General features: G+C 37.2%; 1 long non-coding RNA gene across 1 annotated transcript in view; it reads left to right on the top strand.

The window, feature by feature from the left end:
- Nucleotides 1-21509, top strand: part of LOC109276567 (uncharacterized) — a 32104-nt gene that overhangs the window by 10248 nt on the left and 347 nt on the right. The window contains exons 2-3 of the long non-coding RNA XR_002084728.2: nt 4363-4493; nt 20756-20901. This is a non-coding gene — a long non-coding RNA (uncharacterized LOC109276567). The remainder of the gene's footprint in view (nt 1-4362; nt 4494-20755; nt 20902-21509) is intronic.

Genomic DNA, 21509 nt, shown 5'->3' with positions numbered 1-21509 from the left:
ATTGAAGATGGTTAATACACTGGATAGGAAACTCTAGTGTTTTTTTTTTCTTTTTAAAATTGTTTTTTATTATTTACTTATTTTGAGAGATAGAGAGAGAATGTGAGCGGGAGAGGGGCAGAAAGAGACAGAGAGAGACAGAATCCAAAGCAGGCTTTGACTACTCAGTGCATGATCATGACTTGAGCTGGAGTTAGAAGCTTAACCAATTAAGCCACCCAGGTGCCCCTCTAGTTTTGTTTTGTTTTGTTTCAAATTTGAGAATGTTCTGTGAATAAAAATAATTTTAAGATTTTCTGTTATTTAGTATTGGTCATTAAAGCTCTGAAGTCTACCACGGTTTTATTTAGTGGCAAGGGAAAAAACGGATGGCTGAATACAATTTCACTGGAGAGCAAGAGACCAAAATAATACTGCATTTTAATTACATCCCAAAAGTTGTGTACATTAAATATACCAGTTAACTGTATTTGTTATGGGTGTGAGTATTTGTGGATATGTATTTGCATATGTATATCAAATGCATATACTCACCTACTCTATGAAACGCCAATGCAAAGTGCCATAAAGACAAAACTAAGCACAAGATACTGTGTATATCTTTTAGATATTTCTGATCAAATTAAGTAGTCAAAATAAACATGAAAAATGGAATACTACAAAGGAATTAAATAACTTGTATAATTAAAACAGTGTAAGAAATAACACAATTTCCTGTGATGGTGATTATCAAATAATTCAAAAGAAGCGTAGATAGAAGGATTTAAAGCACAATTCCTGGAGTAGCCTGGAAAGATTTCACAGGGGAAGAAAGTCCTGTTAGCTGAACCTGGAAGGAAAGTAGCATTTAATCATGCAGAAAAGGAAAAAGAAGAAAGAAGTATGGCTTCTGGGTACAGTAGCACTGAAAATAAAGCACAAGTGGGTAAAAGGTTACATACTGAGTAAAGAGAAAAAATCAAGTAACTTAATAAATAAGTACTTCTGTGGACTGCCAGCCAACCTGGAAAACCCATCATGGACTGTCATGGTGTAAGGTCTAAAACCAAGGCTCAACGTTATGTGTTATTTTGACATCTGGAAACTGGGAGGGCCTAAAATGGTCTAACCATGCTCCCCCTTCCCATTCTGCCCCCATGGAGAAAGTGCCCTAGCTAAATAATACTCTTTCTTGAGCAGGCACAGTTCCCGCTCATCCCTAAATAGTGGGTTTCAGTACCCTCCTGAGCCACAAAATTATTCAAACCAGACAATGACATCCTCTCACTGGGACAGGAGATACACTGTCCTCTTGATACTACAGAGCCTGCTCCCTACCTTCCCTGGTTGTTCACTCTTGTTCCTAAGTGGCCCCATGTGCCATGTAGTATCCATCTCACTCAGGCTATGAGTATACATAACTTCTAAACTGCTGCCAATCTCATCTGTCCAGTGCCAGGTGTGTGTGTTTGGTTATCTCCATAACCCTAGAGCAGGAATCCCTGCCAACGGGCTGAAGAAGCAAGTAAAGCATTTGTTTAAAAACAAACGATCAAACAAAAAAAACAATGTCTTGACCTTAGATCAACTGAGTGAAAATCTCAGGTGTTAAACCCTCCCCTCAGTGATTCTAATGTCAACCCTGATCTTGGAAACTACTGTCTTAAAGGAAGAGGCATGCCCTCCCTTTTTACCATTTCCATCTTGGACAGGGCTTGCAAGGACACCTTAAGAATGGTAGAACAAGAAAATAGAAGAATTGTGGGTCCTTGAAATCTTGCTGGTTCCTCATACAAGATTAGACTTTTATATAAGATCTAAAATGTCTGTCATCTTTTAGCATGTTATTATTATAGGTCTCTATAATATAGACAGCAGCCAAACCTATACCTTAACTAAAACACAGACTTTGGTGGTGATTCCATCACTGTCACCTTTGAGTACTTAATAGTAGACAAATTCCTTAAGACTCTCCCACCTCTCCCACTGTACTATTTATTTCATTTTCAAAAATAGATGGAATTATTATTTCACACCCATTTAAAGGAGTAATAATAACTCAAGATTCTAAAATAAATGCCAGGCATGAGTGGACCAAAATTGAAAAGTAACTATTCAAGTTTTACTTGTTTAAACTCTACAGTCCACACTTTCTGCAAATGATAATAGTCACATTTTACAGATAAGGAAATCAGATCACAGAAAAGTTAAGAGAAGTCCTCAAGGTTATATAGCTGGTCAATGGTAAAACTGGGACACTAATCCAAGCACTTCAGCTTCAGAATCTGTGATTTTATCTATTGCAACATACTAAAGACCAATTAAATGAGAATTAATAAATGACAGCACCTACTAACATGTTTATCACATATTAGGCATAAATAAATTTTTCACCCTTCTCTTCTAATCTTCACTGAATAAACTCACACACACACACACACACACACACACTCTTCTTTTTTCTTCTCTCATGAGATTACTTAAACAGTAGTTTTCCAGAAAATGATATTGAGGCAGAGTTGAAAGGTAATGTAGGGAAGTTCTTTGGCATGGGTAGGAACATAAAATCTCTACCCAATGTGAAAAGGAAATATCCCATTTCCCCCACCAATTTCCATCAGCCCCCCACCCAAACTACAAAGCTAAATTTGCAACTACTGTCTCAACACAAAATTCAGCATGTAAAAGTGAAATGAAAGTTCATTGATGATACTTATAACAGTAAAATTACAAGCAAACTTGTTTTGACAACCAGAAGTTAAAAACAACATTCACAATAAAAGTACTGAGTCCTGAAAATAAAAAATTAAGTATAGATGCCCCAAGGATGTAGAAATGTCACAAATGGAATGCATGCTGAAAAGAGATGTCCCTCCCTAAACACATTAAAGGAAAAGACTGTCACCTACTAGACACATAGACAGGAAAAGATGTCCTGACGGGGTAGAGAGAAGAGTATACTCCTGGAGCTTATGGTTATAAAAGATGAGGTACTTGAATACAAAGGAGGAGTATGACTGACCCACATGTCATAAAAGATGACACACTTGAGATGCTATAAGGGAAAAGATGATTTATCAGAGAAGTTAGTAGGTAAAATATGGAATGTTGTACTATTACAGAGACAGATGGTGGCTTGTGAATAGCTCTTCTGAGTCAGCTTACCATGCTTTTGTTCCTTTCATGTTGGGAGGGGTGGGGTGAAAGAATTAGAAGAAAGCCTCCTGAGATCTTCCAATCTTACCAGTATTCCCTTTGTTTTTACTGAATGCATTTAATAATTCAACAAAATGTGTTTCCAAATCTGTTAAGAATAGCAGTATAATTTTTATCCCAAGAAGCAGTAAGCAAAACCAGAAAGTCTCCAAGTTTAGGCATATACAAACAAAGGAATTTTCCAATATGATCCTATAAAACCCCTGCCATCTTGGCTTTGAAACGTTGTTGAGCTGTCTACTACTTCATCCATAGTATGCATATAATATTCACTACAAGTAAATTCATCCTTATAACTATCCTTAGAAGATGTTTGGGCTTAATTCTGTGAAGGGTGAACAAAACTAGTGTGAAATACCACACTAATTATGGTTCCAAAGAAGGCTAAGACCTTCGAAATTACAAACCCAAATTATTTTCAAACATTATTTTATTAATAGACTAAATAATAGATGTCTGTATGATAAATGCTTCAAAGGAAATTTTAAATAAATAACTCTTCTAGAAAGCTGGAGAGGAACTGCCACTGACGTTTTGGGCTTTTTAAAGTCGTACCTGTGCACTAAATGTGACAGGAAGTCATTGCTTGAAAAGTATCCACAAAACAGCATAGATTGTGGGAGTGTGTTGAGAGGTGCTGTTCTGCACTGATATATAAAGAAGGTTTCAGGGGCACCTGGGTGGCTCAGTCAGTTAAAGTGACCGACTCTTGATTTCAGTTCAGGTCATGATCTCACTGCTCGTGAGATTGAGCCCCACAGCAGGCTCTGTGCTGACAGCTGCTTGGGATTCTCTGTCTCCCTCTCTCTCTCTGCCTCTCTGCTGCTGATGTTCTCTCTGTCTCTCTCAAAATAAATAAACATAAAAAAAAAAGGATTTTAATCCTGTCTAGACCTCTTAGTAGCTCTAAGATTGTGAACAAGTTATCTAAAATTTTGATATCTCAGATTCTTATTCTGTAACATCAGGATCACATTATCATATACATTAAAGCATTTTCATAAAGATTGAATGAGTTAAAATCTATAAAGTGCTTAGGATAACACTTGGGTACATACATATTTGACATTACTATGCTTACCATATGACCTTTAAAAATACTCCCCTCAGCTTCTTGCCTGGATATAGCCAAAACCTGAATAAATGAGGACATTTATTTTTTTTTAGGAAATTCAGAATCTCAAGGAACTGTGCTTTTCCTATCACATCGGCAGGAATTCAACAACAATGACAATATACTCGGTGCATTAAAGGAACGGTGGAAGCTGCATCTTCTTTCTCTGCTGGTGCATAGCTAGGTTGGTACAACCACTTTAGATCTTAGTTTTTTTCCATATTTTCTCGGAGAAGAATGGAAAAAAATATGCCAGATGAAAACAGTGATTACTGATCTGTGCTGCATGCAGCATGTAAGCATTATTTCGCTCATATGAGAATGGTTATAATATGATCTTAAAACCTGTATGCAAATACAGCACAAAATAGAAATTTATAGACATCATAAGAGACATAGAAAAAATGCTATGCAGGTTTAGAGTTAGAAAAGCTGCTTCCATCTGAAAGTAATTGCATCAAGTTTCAGGTGATCATGGCGTTTGTGCAAGCTGGAATCTAGACTGTCAGGGAAGGAATGTGGGATAACTTTGCTAATAGGGGGAAAGCATCAGATAGAAGACAGGATTGGGCATATTTAGGAAAGAGTAAGGCATCTAGTTTGTCTACAACTGATACAAATGGACGTTCTTTGTGATGTCCTGAGTCAGAACTGGAAAACCACATGCATTGAGTCATGTTACACAGAGACAGTTATAAAAGAAAAAAAGAATCAGGAAAAGTGGCGTTTAATTTTTTTTTTTTTTTAGTAAAGCTTTAAAATCCTAAGATTTTAAATGAAAATCCTAATTCCAGGAATATCTAGTCTGAACGTTGGTCAGTTGTGGCTGCATCCCTCTTGAGAGCTGAGATGCTGAGTTGTGCTTTACAGGGTCGTCACGTATACAGCGCACACACCCCACACCCACCTCTCGCTCCTGCTCTGTTGCCAACCTTTCCCGCAGAGGACTCTGCCGTCCACAGAAGGACATTAGAAGCCTGATGAATGGAAGGACCAGGATATATTTCAAGACTAGATTGTCTCTTTAAGTTAAAAAAAAATGTGATTTATTCATTCAGTAATTTATACCAAGGTAGATCGCATCCAAAAGGAAAGGCAATGCTGCCATGTGCACGTTCTATGACCTGGGAAGGGAGGTGGCTGCTGATTCTGTTTAAATGCTGTTTGTTTTTTTCTCATTTTGCCCCCTTAAATCAAAACCAACTCAGATGTTTGATTTCTTTCCTCTCTTCTCCATTATTTTTTCCTTTCTTTCTTCCAAACAACATGAAAGAGAAGTGTGGCCTGTTCTTTCTTGTGGATGCTTGTTCTAAGGAGTATAAAACTCTTGTAAATGTTTAATTAGTATTCATTACCTGAGCTTCGTCCTCTTCCTAGTCCATGATGCTAATGCATTATGACATGTATCAAATTAGCGTGTTTCCTAATGTTCTTTAATGTCTTTCCTTTATGGTCTAGAGCTCTCCACACCCCCGCCATTTTCACTTTTGACCTCTATGCTCTCTCAGTCTCTCCAAGGAGCTGATTTAGGAGGGATTCCCCTGGGATTTTATAGTTTATTTAAAGAATGTACATTTGTTTTCTATGTAAAAGAATTTCTATATAAACAGGATTGTGAAACATAAGAAATGTTAGATGCATGTCTCTGAGAACAGGAGTGTCTGTTTCCTAATGATAATAAGATAGACATTTACTGAATGCTTCTTATGAGCCAGGCCTTTTCCTTAGTACTAAATGAGTCATAACACATTTACAATTAAATTAACTCTTAACGATTAACTCTTCTCAACAGTTTCAGCTTCACAATTCAAGAGGGAGCTACCGTTTTTCCTTCCACATTGCACAGATGAGAAATTGAGAAACAAAACACAAAGTAGCTTTCACAACACCCACAGCTGGTTGGGAGCCCAGCCAGGTTTCAAAGGCAGGCAGCCTGGTTCCAGCACCCCACCTGTACCCACAAGGCTAGCTGCCTCCCACCTGTCCCACCCCCAGTGGTCACACATGGCCCAGCACGCAGGACGTGGTCTGTGAGTGCTCACTGGCTTCACCTCAATTTCATTATGAAGTGCTAAGATACGTATAAAGGGTCAGATAGGAAAAATAGAAACTGCAAATGTGTAGCTATCATTTCAAGTGGCAGAAAACATGATTAAAAATGTTACATTAAGTCCTTATCTATGACTTTTTTTGTTACTTGCTCATTGTCATTTTTTTTTTACATTCACCCATGCACCTTAAGGAAAGATGTAAGATAAAAGATTCTTTATAACACAATTCTGTTTTAATCAACCACATATTTTTATGTTTAAAAATTCGAAAATATAGAAAAGTAGAGGAAAATAATAAATGACCATGTTTCCATCACCCCAGATTGACTAATGTTAGCATATTTCCTTTATCTTTCTTTGTTGGTAAAATAAATAAAACAATGAAGAAAAAGTTGCAGTGCCCTTTAGGGAACACAATTCTTTTTCCTTGGCATGATCTAGTTTTCTTTGATCGAAGATGCTGGTTCATTGCCAAGAGTGAATCTCTTTGCAGCCAAAGATGAATCTTCCCTTATAACTCACCACCCTTCCTAAGTAACGTGTAGCAAGAAGTATGGTGTCTCTAAAACTATCCTTGCAATTGCCTTGCTAGGGTCAGCTAAAATAGCTGAATTGTCTTTAAATATATTAGTTTACAATGTTTTCAATTTTTCCCATTATACATTAGGATAACATAATAATAATCTATTTTCAACCTCATAAATACTCCATCTGAAATACTATTTATAAGCCAGTATCTCTGAAGCCACATTGTGGAAACCTTGAGATTTTCCTTTATTTTTCTCATAAAATGTTTTTAGATTTCAAGATGCTTTCCAGAGAAATCCTCCACAGAAAGTACAAGAACCAGTAAGTATTCTTTAAGCCTCAAACCAGTCAACAAAATCCTTTACTTCCATCAGCTGAATGGCACATCTGTGAGGAGCTTTAGCTCTTCATTCCTTTTCATATATTCATTCTGCTTTTGGGAAAAGTTGTTTAGAGTGTATCACCTGCATGCTTCCATCCCCCCCTTTGTCTTTGGTTTCCAAAAGAATGCCCCAAATCACTTATTCCCACTATATTCTCCTGCTACTAGTTTCCAAAAACTTCTCCTAACTATAAGTGTCCAACAGCTTCTTCACTTACAAGAAAAGAATATTTTCTCTTTGTTGGTTTGTGCAGAAAAGTCATAGCGCGTACTTAGGTAGTAGAGACTAGATCCCAGCAGGATTTCTGCATCTTCAGGCTGCCTGGTTGTGCATCGGCAAACATCAGTGCATATAAAATGGTAAAACACTGCATAAATATTGGTGTTATTTTTTATATAAAAGGTATGTTTTAATTAGTTATATTATTCAGCCTTATAAAAATTATCACTACTTACAACACAATAATGACAGACTCACGTTTACAAACACTATAATTTAGAGCTATCAGTGAACATGAAAGCTGTGATAACTTTCTGAAGTAAGATGTATAAAAGACCACTATTTATATCACATATGCAAACATACTCATGCACGCATCTAGAGGTGGAATTATAAGTGAGAACATATAAAAGCAATCAATATTGCTGTTTAGTTTCTTACACAAGAACATGACTACTGAGTTTGAGTAAATGAAATGAGATTAAACGTTTAAAAATATATCCATAGATATGAAACATAACTATAATCCTAATGGACTTGAAGGCACCCCATTCCCGACCAGCACATGCTTCTGCAGCCCCTTTCTCCTAACTAGATTTCCTATAGCTGGTAATGGAGACTTTGTCATTATCCACTTATAACCCATAGATTGGGAGAAATTGTCTCCTTGAGGACAAGGGCTTGGTTCAGGCGCATTTTGACATAGGAGGCTCCAAGCCAAGATTTTGTACACAGCCCCCACTGAAGTCAGACAGTGTCATTTCTCACCTGCTGATTTATTCACACGTTTGCATTATTCCTCCTAATATCCAAAAGTGCAATTCTAGTGCCACCCATTATAAGACTATCTACCACTGGTCTTACTCAACACCTAGAGGAAAAGCAGTTTGTACCACGGATACACAATTTGCTACCAAATTTCCTCTGAATCTAGAATAGCTGGGGGACTATACGCCACTGAGATGCCCTGTCTCACAATCAATGTATTCCTCTCTGATGTCACACCCACTGTGCTTCTGGGTTCTGATTTCCTCCACATTGGTTGGAACTCCCATTTAACCATGTCTGTCACGGCTCTTTGTGACCCAACTGGCCTTGGCTCTCCTTACTACAGGTTTGAAGGTCTCTGCTGCCTTCATCATGGTCTCCATGGCAATTATAACTTGACTAGAAGGCAAAGGCCTTGCTTCTGAGTCACTGATTTGCAGGAAAATACTAGAAAGGATGACACAAGTTATTGCAGCTTTCTGGTCACCGCAACATAACCTCAGGTTTCCTAATTCCTACTTTGGAAAACAATGCTCTTGGAAAGATTCCTTTGGCTACCCCACATGCAGTGTGGATATGCTCATATAGGGAGTCTCTTGCTCTCTGAGCATCTCTCTGAGCATCTCATATAGGGGGTCTCTTGCTCTCTGAGCATCTCCAGGAGTCTCCTTCAACTGGGGACCTATATTCTTCAACAGACTGTCTCTCCTTTCAGGCTAAGAATCTAACCTTAAAGTCTCTGTTCACCTTCACAGAAGCCTAAAGGCATACACAGAAACAACACAGCTGTCTAGTTAGAATGCCCCTGTCCCTCAGATGGGAAAAACTGTTCACCCTACAGTGTGTCTAAAACATACTCATTAAATTCCGTAGGCCTGGGTTACTCACATTTATCACATTCTTAAAGGCTATATCTTACATTAGTGGTGAGTCAAACCATATTTTTCACTCAATTATGTTTTCTAATGGGTAAACTCCACAGGCCCTTATCTGTCTTTCTGCTCATGAGCCCTTCCTAATTTATCTTCATTTTTCTGATACTGAAAACTCTGCACTAAGTTTAGTGGTCCATGTGAAATATCTTTGGAACCCTGTGAAAGAAAACTCACCATATGCAACTGCAAAATATTGTTGCCAAGGTTTTTTTGGTCTGTTATTCTGGAGATACATATTTAATTTTATTCACTCCTTAGTGTTTTCTGCATCAGAATAGAGACTTTTGCTCCAGTGTTCTGTTTTTCATTGTATTTTACAATGCCTGTTTCACTTTATTTTACAATTTTGTCCCATTTTAAAATCACCTTGCCATTCTCCAGTCTTATTGGTAACTCTACTCTTTTCAAACCTTATTGTATAAAAAATGGAACATTAAATATTATAAAATGCAATGTGCATTAAAAAGTAAAATGGACCAATTGGGTAATGGCCCACTTTAAGTTATATCACACTAATTAATTTGTAAGAATTTCCTACATTATATTTTTGTTCCCAATTTCTATATTGAATTTGACATTTAAATGAAGAATTCATATGCCGTGATGTCTTGTCAAATATTCTGCCAACAAGCCAAATAATATTCACACTAATTGACATGTTTGAGGTACATAACTGTGAGTTCTTTTGAGTCCAAGGAGAGGAAAGGGGATAGAGAAAAAAGGAGATGTGAATATCACAGGGTAGACAGTTTTTAAAATATACATTTTGGTATAAACAGTTTCCTAAGCTTATTTTTCCAAGAATCTCAACCAGTTTCAGGAATTTATTTGCTATCAGAGTTTCACATGTGTGTCACCAAAGCATCGGGTTCTCTAGCACTGACAGAGAGTCTAATACTAGTATGCCTTTCCCACTATGACATGCCCAAGGGCCTGGAAGGGCCCATGTCATCTCAGAATATATGACTCAAATCAGTTTCAAAAAAAGCAACAAGTAAAAAAAATAAAAGAGTACAAAGATATAAAAACAAATCAAAACCCAGAGGAAAATAACACTATGGCTCAGCCTGCTTGCGATGTAAAATCCCGGTCTAGTTCATGCTGCATTTATAGCAGACAACAAATGTTCAGAGCCTTGCCGGTGTTTTGTTTATGTTTTTTAGACATACAAACATGTTTTTTTTTTTACAGTTAAGTGTGTCTTGAATTTTATTAAAATGTTTTAATATTTTTTTAAATTTGAGGAATTCTTAGTAAGTTTCTAAAAGAAAGGAAAAGTTTCATGAAGGAGATCTTAGACTACAATAAGGTGAGTCATGAATAAGAATGACTTCTATGAAGGAGGTGGATATATTTGCTCATTTTCCCTTAGGGTTCTGGGGATGTTCCTAGTCAGTGGTAGAAATGTCTGAGTAGGTGTTCCTTTTCTTTAGTTTATTTTCAATGTCAAAGAATGAAGTTATCTTTTTTCCAGCTAGAACATAACCCAATACCTTTGTTTCCCTTGTAAGTCACCTGGAATTAGCCACAAGTGAATTTTTTTTTTTTACATTTTAGTAAATCAAAACTACCATCCTAACAGGTTGAATTAACTGTTCCAAGCCTCTAATGTGTCTGCCAGCCAGAGATGGGCTGGTATGCCCTTTCTTCACTGGCTCCATAGTCCGCATCCAAACACTCTGTTGTATTCACGTCTGCAGCTTTTGTCTTTGTAGAAGTTGTACTGAAGAAAGAATCCAAATTTGCATGATCAAAACTACCACAATTTCATCAGGCAGGACTATACCAAGAAAGGTATGGTACCTGAGGTATGGTACCCACAAAGCTGGGCCCTCCTTTAAAGGTTCCTTCTCTTGATAGAAAGATGAGAGTGAGGGGACGCCGGGGTGGCTCAGTCGGTTGAGCGTCTGACTTCGGCTCGGGTCATGATCTCACAGTTCGTGGGTTCAAGCTCCGCATCAGGCTCTGTGCTGACAGCTCAGAGCCTGGAACCTGCTTTGAATTCTGTGTCTCCCTCTCTCTCTGCCCCTCCCCTACTCACACTGTCTCTCTCTGTCTGAAAAATAAATAAAAACCGTTAATAAAAAAGAAAAGAAAGATGAGAGGGAGAGGGAGGAAGGGAGAAGGGAGAGGTGGGACAAGGAAGGAAGAGGAAGAAGAAGAGAGAGACTGAGAAAATGAAGGTAACACAGTGCTGGTAGTGTCAGTTTTAGAAAGGAGATCTAATGCAGAGTATAGTGAAGATGCACAGCAATATTGTATTCTAATCGTGAACTTGGCAAGAGACTAGATCTTAACAATTTCTACCACAAAACAAAAGGATGATTACATGACATGATAGAGGCACTATCACTACAATGGCGATCATGTCACAATGCGTCGTGTATCAAATCAAAATGCTAGACACCTTAAATTTACACAGAGTTATAGGTCAAATGTATTTTAATAAAACAATAGGTAGGGGGGAGTCACTCAAACCTTATCCCATCATCGCTCTCCAATACACCAGGCTGAGATCCAAGGTAGCCACCATTTTTACCCTAACCAACATATTCTGTGTGTCTTCTTTTCTACTTTCTGATACGTAGAGAATCCCAGTTTCTCTAGCAGTGGCTTACATTCTGTCAGTAACCCCCATTGTCTACAGAACGTGGTTCAGACCTTAGAAATCCTTTCACTACCAGGCTTCTTCGCCTCATTTTAGCCTCAGGTCCATGACACTTTGCTTAATTGAACTAATTTATTTCTCAATGAACGCGAAGACCTTTCCCCAACTGTCCCTTTACTTGAGCATCACAGTGAGATGGTCCTATTCCCTTTATCTTGGAAGTTTCCTCTGTCTTTTATGTCCGTGTAAAGTGCACATAGTTTCAAATCCGATGAACTTTTCACTTTGAATTATTTTCCAATTTCATCCTCTGAAAAGATTGCTATTTACTTTTCCCTTCTATCCTCCTAGAGCATGTGGTCTATATGATTTTATTTGTGTTTTCTTTATATTTAAGTGTGATTTTCACTTACTAGGAATATGCATTTTGAGGTCCATGATGAAAATTTCTGACATATGGTATGTAATGAAGAACTGCTATATTAATAAATAGAGAAATTGTTCTCATTTTATTTTTTAAGATTTATTTATTTATTTATTTTGAGAGAAAGTACAAGCAGGGGACGGGCAGAGAAAGCGGGGGGGGGGGGGGGAGAGAGAGAGAGAGAGAGAGAGAGAGAGAGAGAGAGAATCCCAAGCAGGCTGTGCACCGGCAGCACAGAACCCGATGCAGGGCTCGAACTCATGAACCAGGAGATCATGACCTGAGCTGAAACCAAGAGTTGGAAGCTTAAGTGACTGAGCCACCCAGGTGTCCCAAGAAATAGTTTTTATATTTATTTATTTATTTTTAATGTTTATTTGTTTGAGAGAGAGAGAATGGGCACAAGTGGGAGAGGGGCAGAGAGAGAAAGAGGGAGACAGAGGATCTGAAACAGTCTCCTGGCTCTGTGCTGACAGCAGAGAACCACATGTGGGGCTCAAACCCATGAACCATGAGATCATGAGCCGAAGTCAGACACTTAATTGGCTGAGCCACCCAGCCACCCCATTTTTCTTTTTAAATCTTACCTCATTACTCAAAGGAAGTTCTACATTATGGCTAATAAAAATACATTGAATACTTACTCTATTCACAATTCTAGGCTGGTCATAAGACAAATTATAAAGAAGAACACTTTTCCAGCATTTATTCTCTTTAAGTTAAAAATCTCTTAGGGCAGCTGGGTGGGTCAGTTGTTTGGCGTCTTGATTTCCGCTCAGGTCCTGATCCCAGGGTCATGGAATCAAGCTGCACATCAGACTCTCCCTCTGCCCCTCTCTCTTTGCCCCTCTCCCCTGCTCATGCTCTCTCTGTCTCTCTCTAAAATGATATAAAATAAAATAAAAAATCTCTTCAGGCCCTTCTCATCTAACTAAACTTTGGGTTCCTCCAACCACCTAGAATTCTCTAAATTTTTCGAAGCTCCAACCTAGCACTCTCAGAAAAAGTCTCATTTTTTAGACTCAACTTTTCCCTGAAACCCAGAAAACCAAAACAGTTACCTTAGACTTCACACATAGAAGATAAAGGTGTCAGCCTTTTTCCTGGAGCTACAAAGGACAACTGGGGACTTGTCTAGTAAGAAGAGAGGAAGTCTTTCCAGTGACTGGTCAAAAGTGCTTGGGGGTCTTTCTAATGAGAAGAAAACAACTTCCCCTTGCCTATCTCCTAAAGACAACTGAGCAAATCAAAAAAGATAAATCTTCCCTCTATTTACAACAACACATTGCCTTTTTATGTTAATTCTTTTGTTCATGTAAAAAAATACGGTTAGGTTAAAAAATAGTAAAATATGTTAGAGTTGTTTTTTATTTTGATTACATTTGAACAAAAAATTTCCAATTATATGAATAGAAAAACTGATGTCCTGGACACTGCAACTTCCTAGCAATGAATATATAGAAAGAGGTTTTCTTCCATTCAAAACTACTAGGTTAGAGGCCCATGTTTAATTTGGAGCAAAAGTTCAATTTATTCTAAGAGGCTCAAATAGAGTACATGCCAACTCTTCTCCCCATTTGTATCCAATAGAAAGTAAGCAGTGGCTCTTCTGTAAATTCTCCTTCAAATTCTTTGTAGATCAATAAAGATCCAAGTAAAGCTAATTTAGAAAAGCCTTGCCTGGCATTGGAGTTACGCTGCAGGAAAGGGTAAAAATGACTTATAAAAAAGAAAGAAAGAAAATGAAATTGTGTTCTCTAAACGAAAAGTGGTGTATATAGAGTCTGTATAATCTGTTAAAAATATGAGTAATAGGATCAGGAAAGAACTAAATTCCAGATGCCAGTTGAACAACTCCAAGCTGGGAGAACTTGGAACTTTGTTTTGTCATTCGTGAAGCAGGGATAGTGGTGGTGCATTCTGAATTAACCTTCTGGACAGAAAGCAGACCATCAGTGAGATCATCACTCCCACCCAGATAATAAGAACAAGATAGATACACTATAACATCATAGTTTTTAAAGAAAGCATTCAAGGGGTGAGGAAGCAAAGAAACCTGAATGAACTAAATTCCAGAAAGTGATGAGCCTCTCCCAGGAGAGAAGAAACCTGATAGCTTTCATCCCATGTAGCATGGTCAAAGGGAACCACCAGAGACAGTCAAACTTCTAACAGTGTTTCATAGCTTCATACAGGCTACCTGCTCAGGTTAACGTTCCAAGGATCACTGGTCACAGAGCAAGCCTTTACCTCCCTGCCAAACCTTCCCCGCATGCTTCATCCAGCATAAGGGAGAGATGCCCAAGGCTGTGAGGAGGGTGTGGGAGCTGAAAGAGAGCCCCTGCTCTCCACGCAAGGCAGACTCTGCTAGCAAAACCTTACAATGATAATACAAAGACATAAAATCAGCTTCATAGCCCTCTTGAGCATAGAAGGAAAATCTTTAAGAAAATTAACAAATTAAATCCAACAGTATGTAAAAATTTAACTCCAAATAGAGTTTATCTTAGGAATGCAAAAGTTACTTTAACATATGAAAACAGCCAGTTGTATGTCATTTTTGTTAACGTATGCCATGATGTTAATGTGACGTATTAATAAATAACAGTAATAGGTATTGATGTTAACAGAATAAAGGATATAAATCATACTAATATCACAAAATATGCATTAAAAAATAGTTCTAGTATCTACTGAAGGTTTTTAAAAATCTCTCAGACCAATAAGAATAGAAGGGAACTTCTTCAGTCATCTATGAAAAACCTATAGGTAACATTATACTTAGCAGTCATAATATTTTAGCAGTATGTATACAATATATATTATCAATATACAAAATAATTGTGTTTCAATATGTTGGTAACAAACAATTGGAAAATAAAATATAATAATACATATAATTTACAATGCAATTTCAAAAAATATCTACACTGAAAACTAGGAAGCAATGTTGAGAAGTTGAGTAAGACATAAATAAATACAACATATTCATGCTCATGTATTAGAGAACACTACTGTTAAAATGTCCATTCTTTTCTAAAGTTGTCTATCGATTCAACACAATCAAAATGTCAGCATGCTGTTTGTAGAAATAGACGATTTTAAAATTTATATGGAAATTCAAAGGATTTAGAATCACCAAAACGAGAACAGAGTTGGAGAACTTACACTGCCAACTGATGTCAAGAGTTACTATAATAGTATAGTAATCAACATGGTCTGGGATTGTCAAGATATGAACAAATATAAATCAATGAAATAGAATAGAAAATCTATAAAGAGATCTGCACATATAACATCAGTATTTGAGAAAGGCAGCAAACAAGTCCGTAACAAAGTAATGTATTTTTAACAAATAGAGTTGAAATAAATCGCTATCCCAATATGAAAAAATAAAACCCTACCTTATTCAATATGCAAAAAGCAATTCAACTTAGACCATGAACCTAACCATAAATACAAGAACCAAAAAGCCTCTAGAAAGTATGTAGGAGAAGATCTTCATAAACTTGAAGTTGGACAAAGAATATTTTAAACAAGACTGTAGAAACACTAACCACATGCACATAAAAAGACAAGTTGGACTTTACCAAAATTTTAAATTTCTTTTTATCAAAAGATACCATAGGGAAAATGGACAGGCAAATAAAAAGAATGAAATCGTGTCATTTGTGACAACACACATGTAGGTAGAGGATATTATGTCAGGTGAAATAAGCCAGAGAAAGACAAATACCATAGGATTTTACTTACATCTGGAATTAAAAAACAAAACAAAACAAAACAAATTAACAAGCAAAACAAAACAATAGCAGACTCATAAATACAGAAAACAAACTGGTGGTTACCAGGATGGAGGGGTGGTAGGAGGGATGGGTGAAATAGGTAAAGAGGATTAAGAGGTATAAACTTCCAGTTATAAATACCTCACAAATATATAAAATACATCATTGGGAATATAGTCAATAATGCAATTACTTTGTATGGTAACATGGTAACTAGACTTATTGTAGTGATCATTTTGTAATGTACATAAATGTCAAATCACTATGTCATATACCTGAAACTAATATAATATTGAATGTCAGCTAAACTTCAATTTTAAAAATAATAAAATTGGGGTGCCTGGGTGGCTCAGTTGGTTAGGTGTCTGACTCTTCGTTTCGGCTCAGGTCATGACCTCACGGTTCATGGGATTGAGCCCCATGTCAGGCTCTGTGCTGACAGCATGAAGGCTACTTGGGATTCTCTCTCTCCCTCTTCTCTCACTCTCCCCTGCTTGTGCACTCTTGCTCTCTCTCGCAAAACAAATAGACATTAAAAAAAAAAAAAAACACCACTTAAAAAATATGAAGAAGAAAATGAACAGGCAAACCATGGTTTAGAGAAAAAAATATTTACAACGTATATCTGACAAAGGGTACAAATAAAGGGCACATAAAGAACTCTTTCGAATCAGTAATTAAAAACAAAAACCTAGGCAAAATCATTAAACTCTTACTTTCAAAGAAAGATTAAAAAAAAAAAAAAAAAAAAAGGCAACTAGACCCTGAAATAGTGCTCAACATCATTAGTCATTGGGGAATGAAAAGTGAAGCTTCAGGGAGGTACCATTCCACATCCTATAGAATGACTAAAACCAAATCATAATATCAAATTTGGTGAGAATATGAAACAACCAGAAGTCTCACATGTTGTCATTGGTAGAAATGGAAAATGAAAAAATGTCATCTTCTTACAAGGTTAAACATGACCAGAAGTCCCAATCCTAGGTGTTTACTGAAGAGACAGGAAAACGTGTATCTAAAGAAATCCTTGTTTGGGAATTTTCAAAGGACATTTATTCATAATAGCCAAAAGTGGAAAGAATTCAAATGTTCATCAATATGAGACAGGAAAAATAAAGTACGGTATATTAATACAGTGGAATATAACTAATCAATTTTAAAAAAATCAGACACGGTACAACATGGAAAAATTTCAGAAAGGTGTTATGTTGCATGAAAGAAACCCTACACAAAAGAGCAGAGAAAACATGTTTATAATTAAATGAGGTTCAAGAACATCTAAAGTACAGTAGTGCCCCCTTATCTACAGTTTCACTCCCCACGGTTTTAGTTACCCACGGTCAACCACGGTCTGAAGCAGATGATTGTCCTTCTGACATACAGTCAGAGGTCCGGAGTAGCCTAATGCTGTGTCACAGTACCTACATCACTCACCTCACGTTGTCTCATCAAGTAGGCATTTTATCATCTTGTAATCTCACAAGAAGGATACAGCACAAGATACTTTGAGAGAGACCACATTCAGATAACTTTTATCAGAGTACATTGCTATTATTGTCCCATTTTATTATTTGTTGTTGTTAATCTCTTACTGTACCTAACTTATAAATTAAACTTTATCATAGGGGAGCACCTGGGTAGCTCAGTTGGTTAGGTGACTGACTTCGACTCAGGTCATGATCTCACAGCTTGTGAGTTCGAGCCCCTTGTCGGGCTCTGTGCTGACAGGTCAGAGCCTGCAGCCTACTTCAGATTCTGTTCTCCCCCTCTCTCTACCTCTCCCCTGCTCATGCTCTGTGTCTCTCTGTCTCTCAATAATAATAAATAAACGTTAAATTTAAAAAAAAATAAACTTTATCATAGGTATGTATGCACAGGAAAAACATAATATATATAGGATTCAATACAACTTGTGGTTTCAGGCAACCACTGAGGCACCTTGGAAGATATCCCCTGTGGATAAGGGATGATGACTGCAACAGAAATTAAAAATAGTTCCCTGGAGCATCTGGGTGGCTCTCTTGGCTGAGGGTCCAACTCTTGGCTTCAGCTCAGGTCATGATCCGGTTCCTGGGATAGAGACCCACGCTGGGCTCCACACTGCTGAGCATGGAGTCTGCTTGGGATTCTCTCTCTCTCTCTCTCTCCCTCTCTCTCTCTCTCTCTCCCTTTCCCCTTCTCCCCTGCTCACACACACTCTATCTAAAATAAGATAAATAAAATAAAAAATAGTTCTCCTGGGATTTTGAGGGGTGAAAACTGACAGCTAAGTGGTACATGGCAACTTTCTGGAGTAATGGGAATATTCTACATATCGTTTGAGATGATGATTATGATTATATGCAACTGCCAAAATATATTGAATAGCAACAAATCCATAAGGTAATTATATATAAATATCTGAACTTAAAAAGTAATGTATGTACAATATATAAAGAAAAATAGTATCTATTTCATTGATCTTTATATAAAGTTCTTAACACAGCTCTAGATACATAAGTTAAGTCAGAGCTTAGCACAGTGGCTGACAAAATAACCAAAATATTTTATTTTTATGTTATCTTAAAAATGGTACCTCATTCAAGGAAGTAGGCTTGTATAGGTAATTAAAAAAAAAAAAAAAACTAAATGGAGGGACAGAGTCACAGATGCAATCCTTCCTAGCATCTACCATCCACATTCTCCTAAAACAGAGATCATTACCCCTGTCTTGTGCATAACATCTTGGGAAGTAGAAATAAGAATTCAAAGTAAGTGTATTATGAACATTTCAAAGGCCTAGAGAAACATTTGGAATCATTAAGATTAACAACCACCAACCTGGCATCAGTGAAGCAACTGTGATTTTGTTCCTGTCCATGTTGCACCAGTTGTGAAAATTCTGAAGAAGTAGGTTAAAGCATCCTCTTTCAAAGATACAACTGAGCTTGAGATCCAACTTGACACACTTTGTCTGGGAATGGATGTCTTCCACTTGTTTCTGGAATGAGCAAGGCAAGTTGCTGAGGGAAATATAAGTTCCCAGTTGGCCTTGCAACAGCGAGATTCAGTCTCAACCGGAGAGAGAAGCTGGAGGAGCAAACAGATGCATCAGGATTTCTGATTGTTGAAGGTGAAGACCCTCCACTGAGGACACGTAAGGAAATTACTTTTTTTTTGTTGTGAACTTGCCTCCTTCCATTGTTATCTCATTCCTTATCCTCAGTGAGTGTTAGAGCCCTGAAATGTTCATCTTTTATGGTTTGGTCATTTGTGCCTTGCACAAATATATAATATAGATTAAATTCCTTTGCTTTATTTTTCTTCAGTCAAGAAAAAAATAATACCTTTGTATATTTTCAACTTAAGACACTTTATCCAAATTTACCTGAAGGTTTCATTCGACTATTATTGATTTAATACAATTCTGAAATATATAAATATATAAAGATCCTTAGAATAATGCTGAGAAGCAGTATTATAGACATCATCACAAAGCTCTGTTCTCTAACAGAGCTTTTCACAAAGAATGTTCTGGAAAAACAAAGCAAAAAACAGTTCTGTAGAAAGTTCTGTGGGAATACAAGTTAGGGACGTGCTGCACTCCTCAACCTCTCTATTCATAAGGAAGGTGTGTACAAATACGACGTACAGGTCCTTTAACAAAGGACTTTGGGGGTGCCTGGGTGGCTCAGTCAGTTAAGTGTCCAACTCTTGGTTTCGGCTCAGGTCATGATCTCACAGTTTATGACTTAGAGCCCCATGTCAGGCTCCACACTAAGGTATGGAGCTTGCTGGGGATTCTCTCTCTTTCTCTCTCTCTCTGCCCCTCCCCTCCCCTCCCCTCCCCTCCTCTCTCTCTCTCTCTCTCTCTCTCTCTCAAAATAAATAAACATTAAAAAAAGGACTTCAGATAATTTGAACATGGAAATTTTTTCTAATAAAGCATTCGTTAAATACTGGATAAATACTGAATCATTTCACTTGGACCTGGATCTGTGATACTTTGTGCAACTCTGTGAGTAATGATCCTGAAGCTTCCGTATAAAGAGAAAACTTGGAAGTGGGTTCAAAGTTTCATCACGACTTTGATTATTCATTTTGTAAAAACAACTAATTCATCATTTGGTGCTAACTTTCCTGGAGCTTATTTCCCAGGGCAGAAAGTAAAAAAGATCAAGCAAGGATAGATACAGAGGCAACTACTTGATAGCTCTCATTTGGGACTTGGAGGTATTTGGGCTTCGGTGAGTTACATCGTCAACAATGAAGTGAAGATTATGTTTGGAGACGGAAAGTAGCTTCCTGCATTTGAACACTCATTAGCCTTGGAGAAAGAAAATGTGGGTTTTCTCTGAGCTTTGTGTGACCTTGAGCAATAAAGTTTACTTTTTTTTTTTTTTAATCTGGATTCCCATGTGCAAAATACAGATGATAGAATCTGCCCTAGCAATTTAGGTCTGCAGTGGGGATAATATCCAAGGGAAAGGGTGCATTTAAATTTGTTTAGAAAAATCCAAAACACTGTCAAATGTGAAGTATGATTAAGATATAAATTTCAAAGGCAGAGAGGTTGGACATATTGTTGAGAAAGAAGGTCAGAGACCAGGAATGGCTGGCAATTTTCCCAGGAAGTATATAATTGCTGCTCCTTTTCTGTCACAGGCTTTCTCTTAACCCTTTGGGAGGGTGGCGGAGATGTTGGTTTAGAAGCTGACAAAATGGCCAACAGCTGAAAAATGCACTATTTCACTTCTTTTCAGGCTTAAAACAATCTGAGAAGTATCCCTAACCCTCTGGGATTACCAAGAAATTCAACAGAGAGAAACATAAGTGAATCACAAAGAAGTTCAAAGAATGTGAATTTCCAAGAAATTAAAAGAATTTATTAGTGAACCTTACCATTCACGTGCGTGAACTTGAAGACACTTTGCTATTTCCAACAAATGCATGTTATATTTCTGCACATATGTAACTTGGATATCAGCTCTCTGGCTATCTCAAATCTTTTACTATAATGAAGAGGACCTTTTTAGTAACATTTGAATTCAAAAACCCCAAAAGTTCACCCTAAACACACTGAGATCTGGAGAGCTTACATTTTTCCTCATCCTTTCTTACTCAAATTCCCGTCTTTATCTAAACCATTCATCTCTCTTCTAGGCCTTGCTCTTTAACCCCTAAATGCTACCTCTATGGAATGTGAGCCACAATTGAAAGCTTATGTGCAATACGAGAATTAAATTGAGTTACCTCATGGCAGATAAGTTTAAATGTTATATGTAGACATTGCAGCTTCAGACATTTCCCTGAAAATATTCACCTCCTTAGAAAATTTTCATGGGCTCTTTCTCTTCTCTGGGCCACTATGAACCCTGGCTCTTTTCTTCTCCCCAAAGGGTCCCCCAGAAAAGAGGCAAATGATTTATATTTTAGCATTAATGAGAATAACAATTTAATTTAAAATGAAGATTACAGGCAGGAAGAAAGTGCAGTTTAAGTATTAACTTGATTCTT

Source organism: Panthera pardus, unplaced genomic scaffold (assembly GCF_024362965.1).
Source record: "Panthera pardus isolate Hobbes unplaced genomic scaffold, ASM2436296v1 HiC_scaffold_21, whole genome shotgun sequence".
Taxonomy (NCBI): Eukaryota; Metazoa; Chordata; class Mammalia; order Carnivora; family Felidae; genus Panthera; species Panthera pardus.
Note: the sequence above shows the minus strand (reverse complement) of the source record. Positions and strands in the feature narration are given on the sequence as shown.